Source organism: Prionailurus bengalensis, chromosome D4 (genome assembly GCF_016509475.1).
Source record: "Prionailurus bengalensis isolate Pbe53 chromosome D4, Fcat_Pben_1.1_paternal_pri, whole genome shotgun sequence".
Classification (NCBI taxonomy): Eukaryota; Metazoa; Chordata; class Mammalia; order Carnivora; family Felidae; genus Prionailurus; species Prionailurus bengalensis.
The window spans coordinates 49,778,341-49,799,340 of record NC_057359.1 but is presented as its reverse complement, the minus strand read 5'-3'; the positions used below and the strand labels follow the sequence as shown (position 1 = coordinate 49,799,340).

Genomic DNA, 21,000 nt, shown 5'->3' with positions numbered 1-21,000 from the left:
TAGAAAGAGTCTCTGGGTGCAGCAGGTTCCCAACTCAAAATCCCCCTCTTGTGAGGACGTGTGGACCTCAATCTCTCTGCTCTTATCAGTGTGACTCCATTGACTAAAGGAGTCGGCAGGAGGGAAGATGATTGCCAAGGCACCACAGAAAAGGTCACCTTAAAACTGCTTCTTAAAAAAATTAATAAACTTTATTATTTTTTAATTGAGAAAAATATGGAATGGGTCATGAATTTGCACAGGGACCATGCTAACCTTCTCTGTATGTTATTCCAGTTTTAGTGTATGTGCTGGCGAAGAGAGCACAGAAAAGGAGATGTTTGGAAGGAATAAGGATGGTATATGCAGGAAAGAATATATTGTGGGTCTCCAGAGCATTAGGATTTGGGTAATAGTTTTAATAACAATATAAAGACAATAAACGGATCCCCAAATGAGCTCTTGTACCTAGTTCAAATAATGGATATGATATTACATCAATATTTTGAGCATTTCAATTTACTTTTGAACATAAAACAGACAATTTAGTGGGTAGATTAAAGGCAAAGTCAAAAATCTTTAAAGCAGATTTTGTTAAGGACCCATGTATCCTTCCCTACCTGTTTACTGAGGTTGGATAATAGTGATCACAATTTGCATTTCTCTTTGTCATAAATAGACATATAGACCGAGGGGGGAAAGGGTCCTTCCTAAATGACAGTGACATCTCTGACAGGTGTTTTCTGTGAGTTGTTTTGTATCCATAAGAAGCCTCTGGAGACCTGGGCCTGACTGAAGAGGTCCTCAAGTCAAGATGCCAGGGTCTGTGATTTCTATGAATGTTATTCAGGTCTTTGTAGGATCCCTTCTGTTTCAACGGAATTCAAAGGAAGAACAGTAGGTAATTTCGACATTTACCGTTTTGCTCCCTTTAACCTTCTCTATACCCTTTCCCCAGAACCCTGACTCTTTCCCATTCCTTTTCTTTCTTTTCTTTCTTTTCTTTCTTCTTCCCCTTCCCCACCGATTCCCTTGACTAGTCTTTTTCCTCTTTTAAAATGGCCTCTGCAGAAAATAACATGCTAGAAATGAGCTGACTGCCAATATACATAGGAAGATTTATTGCAGCAGAGAAAGGATGTTATGAGACATCTCATATATTAATCTTTCCGTTTTGGTCTATAAAGACCCGAGTTTGGCTACTTTCACTTATATGCTTTTAAGGAGATAAAGTTAGGTCAGAACAGGAGATTTTGGGCAGGGGGTGGGGGGGCGTGATAGAGATTTACAGCTCAAGTGTCCAGGAATACGGGTCGGCTCTGCAATTGTGGCTTCTCTTTAACAGCCACAGGCACCGAGTCTTTCCAGGTACCATTTCCAGGGGCCAGCTTGGCAGAGGATTTTTAATGCCACTCTTTGCAAACAAACTGCCCGGCCAGGGAAATTGTCAGAAAAGATCAGTGCAGGTTTAGGGATGGTTTTTTGAAGTTTTCCTGAAATAACCAATAATGAGTTGCAGGCTTTGATAGCTCTTTTTATAGATCTTGCAGCAGCTGGATCAAAATCTAATGAAGATGTTTGCATCTGACAATGGCAGGCCTGCACATTTCTATCTTATTTCTTGAGTGCGCAAATGCATTTCATTTGGGAACATGAAAGGCATATTTAGTGACAACTGATGGTTCTTTGTTTTTTAATTCCCAATAATGTCTTCAGTAAGTGCTTTTGTTAACATTTTTGCATTATACAATAGGTGACACAGGAAGATAATCGGTGTGCTGAAAGCAATTAAAGAGTTTATATCCAACTTGTTCTGCCTATTAAATGGATCCATTCGGCATAGAAGCACATTAGCATCTTTACAGTGGAATGATTGTGGAAATAGGTTATTCACGGGGCTTGTGCATCTTCCTCCTGCTGCAATAAGACATATCTTCAAGATTGGAGAAGAGGAATGAGCCATTTTTCTCCCCTTGGAACTGTAAACAGAAGGAAAACTATTAATAGATGCTGTAGCTAATCCCAAGAAGCTGCAACCGAGAGATTAAATAATGTCGTGAAGAGAGAAAGCCGGAATGCAGGGAGGGGAGGGAGGGAGGAGGAGGAGGGAGGCGGGTTCCCTGATTACTGTGCTGCATTAGACAAGGACAGACTGAAGGACTCCAGCTGATCATGGGGTTGACTGGGGACTCCTGTTTTCAGCAAAGTAAATATCTCTTCCCCTATTGCTTGAGAGCTGTTCCAATGGGAAGATTTATGTTTTTTTTTTTATTTTTTAAGTAGTAGTCAAGATGATTTTAAGTAGGATTTGGATGCCATGGAGATGCAGCTGAGCTAAAGGGGCGGATGGATGTTTTGAGCAAAAACTTGTGCTTTGTGTTTAAAAAAGCCCCATGGAAGTAGGAGGTCTTTGGGTAAGTTCACCATTTGAGCCTGGGACCCCGTTTGTAATGCCACAGAGAATGTATTCTAACAAGAGGGATTGGAATGTAATTAAATCTTGTGCCTGGCATATTCAAAATGATTAAATGTCCCCGGGTTTTCTTCCTATGAATACTCTTGGACTTTTGCTCCTCATCTCTTCAATGTATGCATGCTCACCGGGAGGCGTTGTGAGTCAGCGGCTGTGCTGAGAATCAGCACTTCTTCGTATCTTCACACACACTGTGAGGTTGGCATTACTGATACGGTTTGGTACTACTCAAAGTGTGGTCCGTGGACATCCTCCTTATCACCATGACGTGGAAACTTATCAGACATGCAAATTCTCTGACTCTGCACTAGACCTAATACATCAGAATCTCTAAGGGAGGGCCCCTGAAATATGTCTTAACAAACTGGGCCCGAATTATATCTCCTCGAGCTTAACAAGCCCTACAGGTGATGGCTATGCCCACGAACATTTGAGAAGCAGTGTTTTATTGTTGGGAAATCTGAAGCTCAGAGTGGGTGGGTGCTATGTTGAGGTCACGCACTTTCTGAGAAATGGAGTTGAATTCTGGCTTAGGATTTCTTATTATGTTCCAAGCTGGGATCTCTTATTGAATCATTAAAATACCTGGTCAGCCCCTCCTGGGGTCAGGAGCATGCTTGGTCTCTGCAGATGGTCTTTCATTAGGGATTATGACTGAGGATGCTTGGCATCTATGACTGACTTGAGCTTTTGTTTCTCTGCTAGAATAAATTCTATTGTCTCAGCCAATGCAGTGAGCTTCTGAACCAGGCCTGACCCACTCGCCACCCTTCTGGTGTTTAGAGACCAGGAAAACTCAGTGACTGGCAGGTGGGCCAAAGGATGAGAGTGTGGCACCCATTTATTTCACCTACAGAAACCCTGTGGAGAGAACTGACTGTTGACTGTCTCTCGACATTTTTATATCTATTAAGCTCCGGGTGAAAGAATAGTTCCTGGCATGTTATAGAAATAAATCAAATTTATTTGTGACTGCAGATCATTAAATATCAGTAGCAAATTGACATAGATCAAGGGACTCATTGGGTGCATGAGAATATAGGCCAGCACATGGGGAAGGAGGCCTATGGATGTCTGGCCCTGTTGTCTATCATTCTCCATGCTTGAATAAGCCTTAGCTCAGGCTTTTGGTATTCAGGCGGTGTGGAGCCTCAGAAAGAGCTGGGTGCTTATTCGGATATGACTGCTTTTACTGACATCATTTTGCTCTCTCTTCACCCATTTTTGCCCTTTTTTGGGATATCATTTGGAAGTCATGACCCAGCACTTTAAATATGTTATTCACTCAATAAAGGCAGGCTTTCAAAACAAAATTAATGCTGTTATTTGGCAGCTGATACCGTGACTAAAGGGTTTCAAGGAGGGAGTATGTTAGAGGAAACGAGCTGTAGTATCTTACAAGCTGAGGTTCCAACCTTGGGTCTGCCAACCTGATAGTCTGTATGTCCTTGGGCCTGCTGCTTTTAACCTCTCTGAGCAGTTGTTTCCTTCTGTAAAATAGAGAATGTTTTCTAGCTCACAGAGTGATTACATGGATTAAACATGGGGCAACCGTATAATCAGTTTGCCCAGGACCATCCAGGTTTACACTCGTTGACTTGATGTAATTATTTATACCATTCCCTTTGAACTCTGAACATGTCCTGATGTGGATGATAAATTACACAGTCACCCTAATTAAATAAGATAATGTATGTAATGTGTCATGTCCCAGCGGTATTCAGTGAATGAGAGCTATTCGTTGAAATACTGCATCTGGAAGCCAGTCGTACTTCCCACCGCACTAGACTTAGTTTTCCTCCTTGCAAAACGAACGATGAGGCATGCAGGGCTGTGCCTATCTGTGCCAGGGGGTGTGACAAGCCTGGGCTTCCCTGTGCCACTCCTTTACTCTGTGACACTTCTTAGGTCAGGAACAGCAAGAGCCTGGGCTGAAACTCACCAGTCACTTCTGCAGAATCAAGTGTTGCTGTCACCTAGGGATAACTGGGGTCACTGGTGTGGTGTTTTGGAGCTTTTAGAAGAAAACCTATGTACAGCAAGGAAGCTTATTCTATTTATGAATATTCACTAATGCCTGGTGCTCGAAGTCTCTGAACTCAAGGTGGGCAGTGTTTGTCACATCTTACAAATGAGGGGTCCCAGACTCAGAGAAGTTAAGAAACGTTTTTAAAGTCATACATTTGATAAGGGGAGAAGCTAAAGTTAAAGTCTTTTTTGTCTTCTAGACTCTTTCCACAGTAATGCTCAAATGCCATTAATGAAGAACAATTCTAACACCACCTGAAATGATGAGTAATACCAATCAGTTTAATATCATTCTTGGCTTCCTATCTTTGGCAGGTGGAGTAGAAAACACTCTGCCTCAAGGAAGGAAGATATTTCTAAAACCAACCTGCCATTTCTCTGATCTTAATGTTTCCCCCCCATATGCCCATCATAGATTCGGCTTTTCAGAGATCATTGAGCATCCCAGATATTAATTGCTGCTATCCTGTTCCCTCTGCCAAACATCCCCAAATTAGGATTATTAGAAAGCAGAAGGTCTGATCTGGGCTTGATGTGGGAGCTACTAATGGACGAAATGAGAAGAAGAGGAGAAAGGGGGAAGGCAGGGATGGCTGTCAGATCAGACCCGTCGCTCGATAGACAGATGGAGACTTTTTGGAGAAACCCATTCTTGCCACTTTCCTAACCATTTTAGGTTAATTCTGACCTGCTTTAGGTAGATAAAGATAAATGTGAATTTTAAATTATATTTAATCTTCATTAAAGTAATTATCTCTCTTAATGAAGAATTTGCTGGGTTGTGGTTGTGCAATGGAGTATAAAATCCTAAGTGAATAAAATCAATTTCATTTTCAGGCTAGCTTTTCTGTCCATTAATAAACAAGGCACAGAAAATATATTTGCTCAGACTCATGTAGCCGGCTCATGGCTTAGGTGAAGCCAATACCACTTACAGAAGCAGGAAAGTTGGCTCTCCATTCCTCACCCTTCATTTTTCAACCTAAAAGAAAGCTTCCACCCTAGGAAAGTTCCATGAGTTTCCATATTGGGGCTGTTTACTGGGTCCAGCAGTGAGACCACTGCGGGTAATATCTCACACCCAGACGACTGCTCTAATGGAACAGTGTTTGTGTGGCGTGGTGTATTTCATCTAAGTGCTCTGGTTTATTAATCACATAAGTATGAATTAGACTCTGGCATGCTTATGTTTCCTAATGTATGAAAATTGCTTATTTATTTCCATGCTGTTACAACGGAAAGAAACAGACTGGTTCTAAATAGCAGTGTACTGTAGTGTGAAGCAATTAAGTGAGTTATGCATGCCCTTCAGGAAGAGGGTAATGGGGACTTGGTGCCAGCCAGTCCTCATCGCTGCTGGGAAAAGGGAAAAGGACATGTCACGGAAGAACAGAGACTTGTCCCTGTTTCAGTGCAAACATGTGAACTTATTGTTGTAGTTCAGTCTTAAGATTTAGCTCCTGTGAACTTGCTGATTGGCTCCGTTGAAACTTCTGGGGCACCTGGGTGGCGCAGTCGGTTAAGCGTCCGACTTCAGCCAGGTCACGATCTCGCGGTCCGTGAGTTCGAGCCCCGCGTCAGGCTCTGGGCTGATGGCTCAGAGCCTGGAGCCTGTTTCCGATTCTGTGTCTCCCTCTCTCTCTGCCCCTCCCCCGTTCATGCTCTGTCTCTCTCTGTCCCAAAAGTAAATAAACGTTGAAAAAAAGAGAAACTTCTGAAAAAAAAAAAACATACAAAAGAGCTGAAAAGAGCATCACCCGCGGGAAGGTACGAATTAAAGATGTTGATGACACTTTACCTCTCTTTCTTTTAGGCACCACTCTCCTCCTAAAACTTAATAGTAACAGATGCAAAACACCCCCAAAACCATAGTGTCCACATACCATCAGCCCTGCTGGCTGAGGCAGCTAGAGAGCTGTGGCAGGAGAAGCTCTACACTTCCTTTCGTTTTTTACATATGAGGAAACTGAGACCTAATGAAATTAAACAACCTGCCTACAGTTACATAGCTGGTAAGTGACAGAGATGGGATCTGAACCCCAAGTGGCCTGGCTCTAAAGTCCATGCTCTTAACTGCCATGCTTCCTTGATCCTACTGTTTTTGTGTGGCCGAGGTCACATCACTGAACCCCTCAGAACTTTGGTCCCTTTGTCTGTAAAATGGGGAGGTAACATTTACTGAGGTCCTACTCAGGTATCATGCTAGGCTCCTCATAGATGTCGTTGCACTTGACCTTTACCATTATGTTAAGGTAGACCAATTCTCTTCATTTAGTATCTGAGAAAACTGGCTCAGAGATATTTTGTAGCTCCAGGGTCACAAGGAGTGTGAGGGATGGAACAAAGTGTTGGACTCCAATTCACCTGTTCTAAAGCGTGCATTTCTTTTATTATGTTATGCTATAGGGCTCTGAGGAGGTCATATAAGATGATGGATGTGAAAGCCCTGAACACTTCCGGGCACATTAAACTCCCAGTAAAAGTTAGCTCTGCAAGTGCTTGGCAAACTGTATAGAAATGTTTGTTATTATTGTCACTAGCTTGGTCTGACAGAGGAAAGTGTTCTTAATGGGAGGATGTGCCCTGTAGGAGGCCGAGCTATTAATAGCCAGTAGTGATGTTTACTGCACTCACTTATGAGACTTTAGTTCAGAAAGTTCTCAAATAGAAAAAGCTGATCTAAATTGCTTAATCACAAAATGATAGACTGCATTTCTCCTGAGTTATCTCCTAAAGACATGACTTCTGTGGCTATCAAGGAGCTGAAAAGACAAACTGCTTTTTGATCTTTGTTTTCAATTCAGAAAATAACACAGAACTATATAAAGGACACTGCAACAAACATCATGTACTCACTAACCAAGGTGAGTACATTATAGGTAATATTTGTTTCAAATGATGGAAAAAAAAAAAGTAACCACAGATATATTCCCCTTATCAGAAAATAATACCTTTCTCTTTTCGTCTTTGTTTCCTTTTATCCAACTGCATCATAAATTTTATGAATATCCAATCCATATTTTTTACTTTTTAATTAATATGTATGTAACCACAAACAGTGGATGATATTGTTTTAAGTATTTCCGTAAATTGTAATGTACTTCAACTTGCTATTTTCATAATCAATCTCATGTGGGTGAGATTTAACCATGTCAATACACATATGTCTAGTTTAATCACTAATTGCTGTATAGTATTTCATTCTCTGAATATACTGAAATTTATCGATATCTGCTTTAAACATTTGAATTACTTATGATTTTGATCATACTAAATCGAATGCTGATTTTTAGCTTACATTATTTGGACTGTATAAATGTTGCTCACAGCTGAGTCATTCTCATTTCTCATTTCAAGAATTCTCATTTATTTTTCTCTCGGTAATATCATTCCTAGATTCCTTGGCCCTTTTGTTTGATCTGTACTGGACCTGCTGTTTTGCTGTCCTCCCAGATTTATCTTTATTATCATCCTGGGAATCCGCTTCCCTTCTCTCCTGTTGGCCTGTTCTAGGTCCCGGATCTTCCTCTCCCTGTGAAAGATTGTCTGTTGTATATGCAACATCGCTGTCATGCTTCTTTTTCTTTTTTTAATTTTATTTATTTTTTTTGGGAAAGAGAGAGAACGTGAGTAGGGGAGGAGCAGAGGGAGAGGGAGAGAAAGAATTCCAAGCAGACTCCACGCCCAGCACAGAGCCCCACCATGGGGCTCAGTCTCACTAGTTTTGAGATCATGACCTGAGCCAAAATCAAGAATTGGATGCTTAACTGACTGAGCCACCCAGGCGCCCCTCTCATCCTTTTTTATATTTTCCTCTGCATTGCATGGCAGGAGCTTGAAAGTCCATTTTCCAGAATTCTTCTTCTCATAATTTTGGGTTAAAGTCTACAAAACAGAAGTATTTTCATGAACTTTTTTTAGAAGGCAAAATAGAAGACATTATTCTCTAGTGGCAGTCACATGTAGACTATAGGTAGAAATGGGAAGCTCTTGGGGCAACTGGGTGGCTCAGTTGGTTGAGCATCTGACTCTTGATTTCAGCTCAGGTCGTGATCTCACGGTTTGTGAGATTGAGCCTTGCCTCGGGCTCTGCACTAACAGCACGAAGCCTGCTTGGGATTCTCTCTCTCCCTCTCTCTCTCTGCCCTGACCCCTGTGCACATGTGTGCGCTTTCTCTCTCTCCATCTCAAAATAAATAAATAAACATGAAAAAAAAAAAGAAATTGGGAAGCTCTTGAGAATCACCCTGGGGGCTGCAAGTAACTGAAATGAAATTCCTACCACTTTCTCTGAAACCCACTTTCCCAGCATTTTCATTGGTTGTGTAATTTTCTAATTCCCTTTATTAAAGCCTTTCTACTTTGTATATCTACACTGTTTTTTTGATTGACTACTGTATTTTGTTTGAACACATTCTCCAGTAGTTAACCTCACAAATGATTAATAGTTTGCCTGAGTATAAAATTCAAGATTGTAAATATTTTTACCTTGGAATATGTAAGGTATCCATATACTGTCTTTTAGACTTCATTTTGTTATGGTGAAAAAGTGTAAGCCTGGTATTCTGATTCTTGATTCTTTACATGTGAAATTTAGCCTCTGTACTCCCTCTACCCTCACCCAGGAACTTATAAAATCTCTCATAATTGCTGGTTTCTATACCAAAGATGTTGTGTGTTCATATGAGCCTCTCAGGCACTGTACCAGACAATCAGTGGTCCCCTAACATTGTCTGCTCTGTCTTTATGTCACCTCTATTAACCAGATGTTTGTGATCCTGGCTTGGTCCTTGTACTTACTCATTTTTCTCCTATCAGAAAAATTACCTTTTTCTTTTTAATTTTTGAGAGTTATATTTAATTTTATCTTAAAACATTTATGCTGCTTTAACAAAATTGGTAATTGAGGATATTTAACACAACGTATTGATGATATATTTAGCAATTTTATAGAACTGTTTCTAATATTTTCTATGAAGTTCCTTGGATTTTTTATGTCTCTCTATATATTTTTGCCTACATATAATGGCAATGTTTTCTCTTTTCCTCTCCTCAATTTTTACCTTTCTTACTTTTTTTTTTTATTGTTTAGGGACTTTATTACATGTTGACTACTCATGATAAAAACAAATATCCTTGCCTTATCCTAGTGTTTGTGGGAGAATTTATATATTCTCATCATTTAATATGTGATTACCTTTTGCTCTCTTTGATTGAGACCCTTTGTAAATTTAAGGACATCTCATTCTAAGTCTAACACACTACTTATGTCAGCATTTTTTTTTTTGCACTTACTGAAATGACTAGTTTTCATTCTTTGTATTATAGTTCATGTTGTGATTCTTATTTTTCCATTTTTTAAATTTATTTTTATGAAATAAAGACCTATTTCTGAAAAACTATTTTAGCCTGGCATTTGGTTAAGAGATACTTTTTACTTTCACTTCATTCTTTGTGACTTTTAAAAATCAGGTTTTAGAATATTTTACTTTATATAATCAATATTTTTTAATGAAAATTATCAAGTTTAAAATTTTTTGACTTAATTTTTTGTAGTAATACTATTACTAAAGATATTTTAAATATAACTTATCACTCTTTTTAAGTCATTAGCATATTTTTACTTTTTTCTTTTACCTTTGGTCAGTCTTCCCAGAAATTTGCACATTTTATTGGTCTTATTGGGGAAAAAATGCTTTTTTTTTTTTTTTAAATATTTTTTCAACGTTTATTTATTTTTTGGGACAGAGAGAGACAGAGCATGAACGGGTAGGGGCAGAGAGAGAGGGAGACACAGAATCGGAAACAGGCTCCAGGCTCTGAGCCATCAGCCCAGAGCCTGACGCGGGGCTCGAACTCACGGACCGCAAGATCGTGACCTGGCTGAAGTCGGACGCTTAACCGACTGCGCCACCCAGGCGCCCCAAAATGCTTTTTTAAAAAAATGTTATTTTCTTGAATTTTGTTTTGAATTTCTTTTATTTTTCTAATTTATTTTCTGCTAATTTTACCAGATTAGCTTTTATTTATTTATTTATTTTTTGGTAGTTGCTTTAAATGATAAATTGATTTACTGTCACTATTTTTTTTTTAAAGGAATACATTTAGAGCTACATATTTTCTCCAAGAATTTCTTTGACTGCATTATAGATTTTGAAGTAGGGACTTTCTTTCTTTAAACTAATTTCAGAATATTTAAAAATCTTTCTTTGTAATTTCATCCTTAATTCATGAATTAGACTATGTTTTTTAAGTATCTACAAGTTAATTTTTAAAAAAATATAATTTATTGTCAAGTTAGCTAACATACAGTGTATACATTGTGCTCTGGGCTTTGGGAATAGATTCCCATGATTCAACACTTATATCCAACACCCAGTGCCCTCCTCAGTGCCCATCACCCATTTTCCCCTTTCCCCAGCCACCCCCAACAACCCTCAGTTTGTTTTCTGTATTTAACAATCTCTAATGATTTGCCTCCCTCTCTGTAACTATTTTTTTTCCCTTCCCTTCCCCCATGGTCTTCTGCTAAGTTTCTCGCATTCCACATATGAGTGAAACGTATGATATCTGCCTTTTTCTGACTTATTTCACTTAGCATAATACCCTCCAGTTCCATCCATGTTGCTACAAAAGGCCATATTTCATTCTTTTTCATTGCCCAGTGCATATTTATATATGGACATACATGTATATGTATACCAGATCTTCTTTATCTAATCAGTTGATGGACATTTGGGCTCTTTCCATAATTTGGCTACTGTTGATAGCGCTGCTATAAACACTGGAGTACATGTGCCCCTATGAATCAGCATTCCTGTATCCTTTGGATAAATTCCTAGTAATGCTATTGCTGGGTCGTGGGGGATTTCTAGTTTTAATTTTTTGAGGAACCTCCACACTGTTTTCCAGAGCGGCTGCAACAGTTTGCATTCCCACCAATAGTGCAAGAGGGTTCCCCCTTCTCCACATCCTCGCCAACGTCTGTTGTTGCCTGAGTTGTTAATTTTAGCCACTTTGACCTGTGTGAGGTGATATCTCAATGTGGTTTTGATTTGTATTTCCCTAATGATGAGCGATGTTGAGCATCTTAATTTACCTTTTCTAAGAGTATGTTTTTTATTAAGTAGCATTTAGAGTTAGATAAGATCACTAATATATTTATTTTGGTTGAGTTTTTCTATGTGTGATTTATTTTCTAATCTATTTTTTAAAATGTTTTCTAAATACATTTGTTAGATTAATTAATAATTGACCTATTAGTTTCTGTAATTTAAATTTAAATTTAATTAGTCTCACTATATTTATGAATTTCTCACTATATTTAAATTATTTAAATTTAAATTATCTCACTATATTTATGAATAATTTCTTCTAATAATTTTTTCAGTTTATGCTTTATATATTAGGAAATATGTTCTTAGGTGCATATCAGTCTATAGTATGTTTAATTTGTAAATTTCTGCCTTATTTTTATATCTTATTTCATATTATTCTAGATCTCTTTTTTTTTATTATTTTTTTTTTTTAATTTTTTTTTTTTTTCTCAACGTTTATTTATTTTTGGGACAGAGAGAGACAGAGCATGAACGGGGGAGGGGCAGAGAGAGAGGGAAACACAGAATCGGAAACAGGCTCCAGGCTCTGAGCCATCAGCCCAGAGCCTGACGCGGGGCTCGAACTCCCGGACCGCGAGATCGTGACCTGGCTGAAGTCGGACGCTTAACCGACTGCGCCACCCAGGTGCCCCTATTCTAGATCTCTTTTAATGCATTTTGCCTTTAATTTTTGTTTTACCTGATAGTAATATTGCACTGGAAGTATTTTATTTATTTATTTATTTATTTATTTATTTATTTATTTATTTATTATTCATTCACTCATTCATTCATTAACAGTTTTAAAGAGGTAAAATACACATAAAATAAACTGCTTACATGTAAAGTGTACAATTTGGAATATGAATAGATCTCTGAGACTATTATCTCAATCAAGAAAATTAATATATTTATCATTCCCCCAAATTTTCTTGTGACCCTTTGTAATTCTTCCCTCCTGGACATCCCTGCCTTCTACCCAGGCAACTACTGATCTGCTGTCACCATAGATTAGGTGTATTCTTAGAATTTGATACAAATGCTATCATATATTATATACTTTGAATGGCTTTTTCTATCGAGTATAATTATTTTGAGATTCTCAATGTTGGTGTTTATCTTAGTCTTGCTTTTTTATGCAATCTGATGTTCTGTCTCAGGATGTTTAGACCATTTGCATTTAATGTAAATATTTAAATGGCTAAGTTTAAATCTACCAATTGACTATTTGTTTTCTCCTTGTCCCACCTCTTCTTTGTTTCTTTATTCTTTTTTTTTTTTTTGCCTTTCACTGCCTTATTTTGAATGAATTGACTGTTCTTTATGATTTTATTTTATCTTTTTGGCTTATTAGAAATCTTTTTTATTTTAGAAGTTGTTTTAGAATTTACAGTAAACATCTTAAACTTCACAGTCTACCTTGAAGTGATATTACTCTACTTGATGTGTAGGATAAATATCTAGAATTTATTTCCCTTATTAATTATTTAACATATCCATACTAACAGTGAGTTTTCTAATGGTCTAATTTTTATACCTGCCTATTCTTGATTACCATCTCCCTGTTTTCAGTTTTTAATTTTTGTAATTTTTAAATATTCTTTCTTTCATTTATTTGTAGACCATAAACATAATTTGTTAGTGTTTTTTTTTTGAGATTTCTCTGTATTTCCATTTTATTGGGGCTGAATTTATTCTTCTATTGTTAGGTTTGGGGCTGTATTCTTACATGCTCTGTATTATTTTCTTTTTTTTCCCTTTCTTTAAACTTTTTCTATTCTCATCATATACCCTTCCCTTCTTTAGCAGGTGGACATTTATATCCACCTAGTTTTCCAGTGCCCCACTCTCATATGGATGGTTCAGGCTCCTATTTTGTTTTGCTGTTGATGTTGGTCTTAAAGAAGATGTAGCCTCTGGACCAGAAAACAGCTTGGAGCTGTTACTTTTTGAATTTGTTGATGTGTGTGCATGTGTGTGTGTGCGTGCTTGTGTGTGTGTACTGTGTTTTAACATGTGGCTTCAACTATCTTTAATACTGGAACCACTTGGGATGTCAATGGGGCCTTCTTTAGGAGGTGAACCTACTCTAGTCCTCAGTGCAGTCAGTGATTCTCTCTTTCCTATACTGAAAGTGTTCTGTTTTTCCCCTATTACTTTGCAGCAATGTAGGAATCAAAGGTATAGTTTCTTCTGTCAACTTACAGACCTGGAGCCCAACAGGCTCTTGACTTCAGCCTCGCTCAGCATTTCTATTTTAAGTTTGATGCAATGTACTGTATATCTTATTTGAGGCACCTAAGTATGTCTTTAATTTTAAGTATTTCCTTTTTCTTTTGGAGCAGTACAGGGAGCTCAAAACGTAAACTCACAGAGTCATATTTAATTGGAGCCTTCTTTCATTTCTCAAGACATTGATGATAAATGGCTTCATTTCATTACACAGAAAAAAACAATCTAAAGGGAAAAGCCACCTAAAGTGGGTGGCACTGTTTTTGCTTTGTTTCTAATGATTCTTATTTGTGATTTGGATATGCCTAGTCCTTTCCTCAACTGCGAATAAATTTGCTTTTTACTATAAGAATTCGTGAGGCAGAAAATCAGTTATAGGTCTGGGATGACTTACACTGTAGGGTATTTAAGGGTGATTAGTAGTTTTTTTAAATAGTGATATTTTAAAGAGTTTTTAAAATTAATTTATTTGTTTTGAGAGAGAGAGAGAGAGAAAGAGAGAGAGAGAGATCAAGCAGGGGAGGGGCAGAGAGAGGGAGAGAGAGAATCCCAAGGGGCTAGGTGCTGTCAGCACAAAGCCCGATGCAGGGCTTGAACTCACAAAACCTGAGCCAAAATCAAGAGTGGATACTTAACTGACCAAGCCACCCAGGCGCCCCTTTAAATTTAAAATGGAATTGAACTGCAAAAAGAAATTACAGAGACATGACGTTCTCTCTGTGAGGTGAAACTGTTCAATAGGGTAAGAAACAAATCCAAGTCTTCTTGGGGTGTTCTGGTCCTCTCTCTAGAATTACCGTCTTATGATTTTACATCTTATGATGCCCATTGCCCATCTCTGCTTTCCTCTGCTGGTACAGGGGCTCTCATAATTATGCACAGTTTTCTTTTTAACTTACAAGAAACAGTTTCTTGTCTATTTCCATCATGTGTATTATTGTAATGTCGCTTGTTTTCTTCCCCCTCAGATAAGCTGGAGATGGAGAGAAAGAAACACCTCATTTTTGTTATTCTCTTTCCCAGTAAACTCTCACATTCTCATTAAAGCTCCACAAACATGACAACACCTGCACCGGGCCACCTGCTTCTGTTTGTGTGACACAAATAAATTCCTCTCAGAGGTGACATTGGAATTACTTGAAGCATCTGAAGTTATGGGGGATTCTTGATCTGCTTTCTTTTGGAAAAGCATTTGCTTACGTTGGTAGAATTTAGGCCTTGATGCTTGAATTTCTAATAACTTAAGAAAATAAAACACTGAACTATTTAGCAAAGATTAATAAGTGATTTTTAAAGATGATCTGGATATTTAGCCTGCTCCTTTTGAGAGTTTCTAAGAGCCTAGATTCTGGAACCAGACTAAATGAGTTCAGATTACTCTGCCATTCATTACGTGTGGCCTTGAACAATTTAACCCTTCAATGCCTTGCTTTCCTCATCTGTAAAATGAGGTTTGAGATGATAGCTGAATCATATGGGTGTGGCATATACTTAGTGGTATATATGTGTGTGTGTGTGTGTGTGTGTGTGTGTATTTTTATATAGTGCAAAACACTTATAACAATGTCTAGAGTATAATGCACACTTAATAAATGACATGGTTTTTAATTTTTATTTTTTTTTATCATCTACAATGTGTTAAACTTTATCCTAGGCACTAAGGATTCATTGGTGGGCATGATACAAAAGTTCTTTTTTTTTTTTTTTTTGATTTAACTTTATTTTTTATGTTTTAAAATTTACATCCAAATTAGTTAGTATATAGTGAAGCAACGATTTCAGTAGATTCCTTAATGCCCCTTACCCATTTAGCCCATCCCCCCTCCCACAACCCCTCCAGCAACCCTCAGTTTGTTCTCCATATTTATGAGTCTCTTTTGTTTTGCCCGCCTCCCTGTTTTTATATTATTTTTGTTTCCCTTCCCTTATGTTCATCTGTTTTGTCTCTTAAAGTCCTCATATGAGTGAAGTCATATGATTTTTGTCTTTCTCTGACTAATTTCACTCAGCCTAATACCCTCCAGTTCCATGCACGTAATTGCAAATGGCAAGATTTCATTCTTTTTGATTGCTGAGTAATACACCATTGTATATATATACCACATCTTCTTTATCCATTCATCCAGCAATGGACATTTGGGCTCTTTCCATACTTTGGCTATTGTTGATAGTGCTGCTATAAACATGGAGGTGCCTTTGTCCCTTCGAAACAGCACACCTGTATCCCTTGGATAAATGCCTAGTAGTGCAATTGCTGGGTCATAGGATAGTTCTATTTTTGGTTTTTTGAGAAACCTCCATACTGTTTTCCAGAGTGGCTGCACCAGCTTGCATTCCCACCAACAATGCAAAAGAGATCCTCTTTCTCCACATCCTCGCCAACATCTGTTGCTGCCTGAGTTAATGTTAGCCATTCTGACAGGTGTCAGGTGGTATCTCATTGTGATTTTGATTTGTATTTCCCTGATGATGAGTGATGTTGAGCATTTTCTCATGTGCCAGTTGGGCATCTGGATGTCTTCTTTGGAGAAGTGTCTATTCATGTCTTTTGCCCATTTCTTCACTGGATTCTCCGTTTTTTGGGTGTTGAGTTTGATAAGTTCTTTGTAGATTTTGGATACTAACCCTTTATCTGATAGGTCATTTGCAAATATCTTCTCCAATTCTGTCAGTTGCCTTTTAGTTTTGCTGATTGTTTCCTTCACTGAACCACCCAGGTGCCCCAGCAAGACATGTAATTAAGATAATTGCAGGTAGTAATAAGTGCCATGAAGAACATAAAATAAGGTTCATAATTTTTAATATTGAAACTGAAATTGCTAACTGAATGTTTTCTTGGAGGTTGAACAAAATAGGTCAGCTTTTCTCCCTAGATTGTACAACAAATTCTCAGAAATGTACATAGTTTGGTCTGGGGCCATATGAAAAGTGTGGATAATAGCCCCAGAACTTGAACCTAATTCTGTATATACCATCTTCTTATGTTGGAGAATTGTATCTTTATCTTTTGTCAACCCTCTTCTCTCTCCATGAATCACTCTCTCTGTAAGGAATTCTTCCTAGACCATGGATTATGATCTTTTTATTATTTATTTATTTATTTATTTATTTATTTATTTATTTATTTATTTATTTATTTATTTTTAAAGTAGGCTTTATGCCCAACATGGGGCTTAAACTTACGACACCAGGATCAAGAGTCACATGCTCTACTGGCTGAGCCAGCCAGGTATCCTGACTCTGAACATTCTTGGCTTAACAATTTACATGTAAGTGAGATCACTTGCTTCCAACTTCACCATTGCAATGGGCTGCAGTCTAGATGAGGGCTGATTAGTATTTTATCTTTTGTTTTACCTTGCATGATGCTTGGTTCGAGTAGGTATGTGTCATAACTGATTAGCCCATGGATAGAAATAATAGAAATGGAATTACTTTAGAAACCTATTAAGTTTATAAAAAACCTTAACTAACACATAATGGGGCAATTTATTTTGCCTGTTGTGCAAATGATGAACTCACAAGACCCCAAATGATCATACTTCCGAATCTACAGGTTATCGTCAGAAAAGGATACACAATGGCAGTGGCATATTGTATCAAAATGGCAGGAAGTATATTCATCGCAGCCAGAGGCTGCTCCAGAGCCAAGGGATTGAAGAAGCCAGTAGCAGTCTGTTCTCCCACTGCAGAGTCCTGTCAGAGGTGCCTTATCTCTCAGATCTGCAACAAGATACACGAGCATGACACACTTCAGGACCAGAAAGTCCACATGCTGGGTATGTAGGTACATTATTGCTCTGTAATGAGACCCAGTGTCAGTCCTCCAGGAGTCACACCAAAACTGGGTGCAAACCATCAATCTTGCTGTAACTAATAAGCATTTAATAAACAAGGCTGGTAAAGACTGCTCCCAAACTTGCTCCAAAACAACGCTCTTAAAAACTACATTTTGGGGCTTAGTCGGTTAAGTGTCCAACTCTTGATTTTGGCTCAGGTCACAATTTCACAGTTCACAGGATCAAGCCCCACATCAAGCTCTGAGCTGACAGCATGGAGCCTGCTTGGAATTCTCTTTCATTCGTTTTCCTTCTGCCCAACTCCCACTCATTTTCTATCTCTCTCTCTCTCTCTCAAAATAAATAAATAAACATTAAAAAAAAAAACCCTACATTTCATGTCTTGACCAAGCTCAATACTAGGCCTGCTAGAGTTAACCCTTTTAGCACACCTGTTTTATGATGCGTTAGATCTAATCCCTTCAGTGTTTCTGAAGTTACTTCTCTATTTGTATAGAAACAATTACTACAGATGTCTGAGTAAGAGTGTCGTATAGAATATACTCAGAGCTCTGCTCTGAGGAATATGGACGGTAGAATTTAGCTGAGTCTATTAAAATTCTCAGAGTATTAAGAGATTTTTGAAGACTTAAAAAAAAAAAGCACTGATCTCCAGATATCATTGAGGGTTCATGAGATCCAGTCACACCACAAAAATTGATTTCATTTTCTGATGTCTAAATAATAATAAAAAAGCTTTCTATTTTTAATTTGCAAAGCGTTTGACAAAGAATTTTGTGCCATTTGTGGATCACGTGGGGGAATATGGTACAGACACTTGGAACTTCTCTCTGGTGGGAACATCGTGCCCAAATTGTTAATGAACTGGTGCTCACTTGGGGCAGGGAGATCTCTTAGGGGCACATCACATAAGACACAAAAAGATAGGAATATGGAAGAGGGTGTTACTATGTGCCAAAGATGCAAAGATGGTGATAAGCTATAAAGCTGGGCCCAAATGATTAAAACTGAACTTAATTGGCGTCCATCTCTCCTTTAACAATAGCCACTGTTTATTAAATACTTACCAGGTGTCCCACATTGTTAGGCCTTTACCTGTGTTAACTCACTATGTCCTCACAACCTGATGAGGTAGGTATTCTTGTTGCCTCTGGCATCTAATGTCCTCCCCAAGTCTCAGGGAGCTGAAGTCACTTTCTAGAGGATACAAAGCTTGGAAGCTCTGATGATGGGTTTCAAACTTTGGCAGCTTGATTCTAAGTCTCGGGAGTCTCAGCTGGATTCAGGGGAAAGACTAGGGACACCTGACTGATAATCCTAACCATATTTTAAATACACAGCACGCTCAGTGCAAGCTCTCTGAAGAAGCTTCTACACCTACTGAAAAACAGGTTGCATTAATGTCCCTTCTTTTTTCTCCATCCGTTCACATTGTTTTCAGAGTAGGCAGTAAATTCTGGTTCTGATTATGCTGCACCTGTGAGCAGCTGAAAAACTTCTGCTCACTTTCCACTGCTTACCTTCTTCTGCTCAGCTTTTGGGCGAGCCTCATCTCCCATTTTCCCATACCACACACGAGTCCCCTCAGGCTATTTCTACCTGCATAACCTTGTCCTGAATGTCTCTGTTCCCTTGCAAAGTAAACTATTGAAATCTTGTCCTTCTATAATGTCCCAAGTCAAATGCTCTCTCCTCTAGAGGTAGGTGAGAGGCCGGGAGAACTATATAATAAAAGTAGAACTTATTGTCGTGATTATTATGTATTAATTATTCATGTGCCAAAGGAAACCACACACTGGTTTTTTTTTTTAACTTCAGCCACCCACTGAGTCTCAGCCCTGCTTTCTCTTGAGAGAAATTGGGACTCACGTATGCTGGCCTTTTATACAAAACTGCATAAAGCATGAACACAGTCTATCTAAGGCTGTTGCAAGAAAGCCACCAGGAATAGCTATTTGTGCCACACAGAGCTTCCCCAGAGTGCTATTGCTATGTGATGAGCCCCAGCTTCGGAGTCCTGTGTGATATCCTCAGGGATTCACAAGTGGAATAGACGGAATGTCTCAGAAGCCTATCAAAGTTTTCAATAACCTGTTTCCAGAGAGTCTCCACAAGCATTTTCCCCAAGAAGTTGCTTAATTTTGTCCCTGCTGCCCCATCCCTGTAAGTTATTTTTGCCATCTGCTTTTTTTTTAATGTTTATTTATTTCTTTTGAGGGGGAGGGTAGAAGAGGGTCAGAGAGAGAGGGAGAGACAGAATCCCAAGCAGCCTGAAGTGGGGCTCATCTCATGACCATGAGATCATGACCTGAGCCCAAATCAGGAGTCTGACGCTTAACCAACTGCGTCACTCTGGCGCCCTGCCTTCTGCTTCTTACAGCCTTCAAAACATGTAGTTATCTATAGAGTAACACTTGACACTTTTTTTTAACTTCCAGAAAACATTCTATCTCAGTTCAAAGATAGATGAGATTCTTCTTTTTCTTGCTGCAACACCCACCATCCACCAGAGATTGACTTAGATTTCACTAGACATTCACAGTCCAGACTTTCATAGGCTACCCTTGACATCAGTCTAATCAGAGGGTGTAGGATGAAGCCACAGCTGGAGTCCTTGTAGCAGTCCATACAGCAGTCTACACAGCTGCCATGACCCACTCACTTACAAAGCAATGAAATCCACACTGGATAGTTGCCTTGACTTAAACACCTCATGCCTGACTGGAGCCAGGATCTCTTGTGACATCTCCATTGGCATAGCTTTCAGAGTCCCCATAAGGGGACAGACCAGAGTCACCACATTCAGAGAAGCCCGAAGTTTGCTGTCACAGCAGGGATTTATATTTCTCCCAGACTAGATTAGTCTCTCTCTCAAGGGTTGTTATTCATCATAACCACTGTTGTCTAATAACATAGTTGGCACATACCGTCTTTATTCATTTCCAAGGGAACAAGTGGGCAGTGAATCAAAGGTCACACCCTCACACAGATGGGGAAAGTTTTTTTTTTTTTGGTTTATTTATTTATTTTGAGAGAGAGAGAGTGCACAGAGTGCATGAGTTGGGGAGGGGCAGAGAGGGAGAGAGAGAATCCCAAGCAGGCTCCGAGCGTCATGCATGGAGCCAATGCAGGCTGGAGCTCAGGAACCATGAGTTCATGACCCGAGCCAAAATCTAGAGTTGGACCTTAACGAACTGAGCAACCCAGGCGCTCCCAGGTGGGGAAAGTTTTAATCCTGTGCTCAATGTACCAACATTGTGAATTTTTATAACTGCTTTTATTAGGTTGATTGCTAGGAAATTTGAAGCACTGTGAATAGAAGGCATGGTACAGAGTTAGGGTTTATGATCACCCAGCATTAATTTGTTTAGATGCTATTTGGGTGGTTGTG

At 38.7% G+C, this 21,000-nt stretch overlaps 1 pseudogene; it reads right to left on the bottom strand.

Moving 5' to 3' along the window:
• Nucleotides 1-210: 210 nt before the first annotated feature.
• LOC122475496 lies at nucleotides 211-306 on the bottom strand (annotated as a pseudogene).
• Between the last annotated feature and the right edge of the window lie 20,694 nt (nucleotides 307-21,000).